The sequence below is a fragment of the Schistocerca serialis genome, unplaced genomic scaffold, assembly GCF_023864345.2.
Source record: "Schistocerca serialis cubense isolate TAMUIC-IGC-003099 unplaced genomic scaffold, iqSchSeri2.2 HiC_scaffold_1173, whole genome shotgun sequence".
Classification (NCBI taxonomy): domain Eukaryota; kingdom Metazoa; phylum Arthropoda; class Insecta; order Orthoptera; family Acrididae; genus Schistocerca; species Schistocerca serialis.
The window spans coordinates 569,782-572,500 of NW_026047374.1; the positions used below are offsets into that span (position 1 = coordinate 569,782).

The window sequence follows — 2,719 nt, forward strand, 5'->3', positions numbered from 1 at the left end:
GCTTCATGTTAAACACCTTGCAGCTATACACTGTAATGCGGATGGCAGCAGGACGTACATGCTCAATGCCCTTCGCAGTTGTTCATTGGCATTCGCATGGCGAAGCACAGCCTACGTTGTGGTACGGCTTGTGTCAACTGTCCGCTGATGTTGTACGTCCAAATCACACACTGTACTGCACATTGGTCCTCATGTACTGAATGATACATCGTGGTACATGTGTGACCGTACCACGACTGCGCCAACAACGGCGAACCATACGGTCCAAATATTGTGCACTCAGCTACGTGTCGTCGCCCTATAAGAGCTGGATTGCAGTATGGTATGCCGTGGATGGCGATCAGCATGAGCCGTCTGTTGATGTAGTGGCGCGTGTTGTCAGACGTAGTCGTCTCTTCTCACACACCGTGATAGCATGGTGCACTGCGTTCCACATCTGCGACATGCGACAGAGGCCGGTTGACAGTCGTTCGCGCAATGGACATCGCATACGTACGGGGGCCACCTTCCACGTGTTCGCGAAGCGTGCACATGTTGTTGCGTGTATGTGGGCAGACATAGTGTGTCGTGACACCTGACACAGGCATGCAACAATCGTTGAATTTGCAAATGGCGATGGACGTCTACGTTTGCTGGTGACGTTACGCAAATGAACAACTGGTAAACCGTTGTGGTGCGGTTGTTCTCGCTAGAGGTGAATCAGTGATGGCGACGATCGGTTGAGCTACCAACCGGTTGTTTCGGCGATACCCACCATGCCCACGAACGTGAATGGCATGTGGGTGTGAAGCGATACGCGGCGGTGGCTGGGTGGGACCGTCCCCGGCCGGTGAGGGGGGGCCTCCCGGCGTGCTGGCCGCGCGGTGCGTGGGCGCACGCGCTACAGCCGGCTGGTGGGGGCGGCCAGTGGCAGGCGCGCCGGCCGACGGAGGCGGCAGGCGGCGCAGCTGCGCGCCGGCGCACCCTGCACGCGGCGCCGTGCGGCCAAAGTAGGTCCTCGCGGGCCCGGTGCGAAGCGCGGTGGACATCTGCAGTGTGCTGGTCCGATTGAGGACTGTGTGCGCTGAGGATGCGCCGCCGCCCGGCGCTCGGCGCCGCGACGCCGTCTGCTGCTCGGTCGCCTCTGCGGTTCTCGCAGGTGGATTGTATCGCAGCTGTGCGGACGTGTTGGCGCGTGCGCTGTGCTGGGAGAGTTCGCTTCGGCACCCAAGTGGGGCTTTTGTCCTTCTGTGGCGCTGGCGTTGGAGCTGCCGGCCACCGTAGGTGGCGCGTGTTGTCTCCCGCCGGCAATGCCACGACAGCACGCTCCCGGGCCTCTGTCGGCGGCGGCAAGCTCAGTTGGGAGCACGGGTGGTCGCACCTAAAGCGTCTACTCGCCAAACTCCGGGCGATTGCGCCTCTCTCGAACCCGACCAAGTACTTAGGACGGCGCTGCGCGCCGCCGGGACCTGAGAGGGTTTCGAGGTGTATTGTGCAGGGGAGCTCAGCCTCCTCCTGTTTGCAGAATAATTGAGCGGACGCTTGCGTGTTCGCGCGGGCCCCCGGGACACACTCCCGGGCGGCCGGCTGCTCAGCTCTAGTTGACGCAGCTCCCTGGTTGATCCTGCCAGTAGTCATATGCTTGTCTCAAAGATTAAGCCATGCATGTCTCAGTACAAGCCGCATTAAGGTGAAACCGCGAATGGCTCATTAAATCAGTTATGGTTCCTTAGATCGTACCCACGTTACTTGGATAACTGTGGTAATTCTAGAGCTAATACATGCAAACAGAGTCCCGACCAGAGATGGAAGGGACGCTTTTATTAGATCAAAACCAATCGGTCGGCTCGTCCGGTCCGTTTGCCTTGGTGACTCTGAATAACTTTGGGCTGATCGCACGGTCCTCGTACCGGCGACGCATCTTTCAAATGTCTGCCTTATCAACTGTCGATGGTAGGTTCTGCGCCTACCATGGTTGTAACGGGTAACGGGGAATCAGGGTTCGATTCCGGAGAGGGAGCCTGAGAAACGGCTACCACATCCAAGGAAGGCAGCAGGCGCGCAAATTACCCACTCCCGGCACGGGGAGGTAGTGACGAAAAATAACGATACGGGACTCATCCGAGGCCCCGTAATCGGAATGAGTACACTTTAAATCCTTTAACGAGTATCTATTGGAGGGCAAGTCTGGTGCCAGCAGCCGCGGTAATTCCAGCTCCAATAGCGTATATTAAAGTTGTTGCGGTTAAAAAGCTCGTAGTTGGATTTGTGTCCCACGCTGTTGGTTCACCGCCCGTCGGTGTTTAACTGGCATGTATCGTGGGACGTCCTGCCGGTGGGGCGAGCTGAAGGCGTGCGACGCGCCTCGTGCGTGCTCGTGCGTCCCGAGGCGGACCCCGTTGCAATCCTACCAGGGTGCTCTTGAGTGAGTGTCTCGGTGGGCCGGCACGTTTACTTTGAACAAATTAGAGTGCTTAAAGCAGGCAAGCCCGCCTGAATACTGTGTGCATGGAATAATGGAATAGGACCTCGGTTCTATTTTGTTGGTTTTCGGAACCCGAGGTAATGATTAATAGGGACAGGCGGGGGCATTCGTATTGCGACGTTAGAGGTGAAATTCTTGGATCGTCGCAAGACGAACAGAAGCGAAAGCATTTGCCAAGTATGTTTTCATTAATCAAGAACGAAAGTTAGAGGTTCGAAGGCGATCAGATACCGCCCTAGTTCTAACCATAAACGA

General features: G+C 57.0%; 1 non-coding gene across 1 annotated transcript in view; it reads left to right on the forward strand.

The window, feature by feature from the left end:
• The first annotated feature begins 1,590 nt into the window (after positions 1 to 1,590).
• The window catches only part of LOC126433842 (small subunit ribosomal RNA), a 1,910-nt gene continuing 781 nt past the window's right edge, over positions 1,591 to 2,719 (forward strand). Inside the window, exon 1 of the ribosomal RNA XR_007578789.1 lies at positions 1,591 to 2,719. This exon is cut by the window's right edge and continues 781 nt beyond it. This is a non-coding gene — a ribosomal RNA (small subunit ribosomal RNA).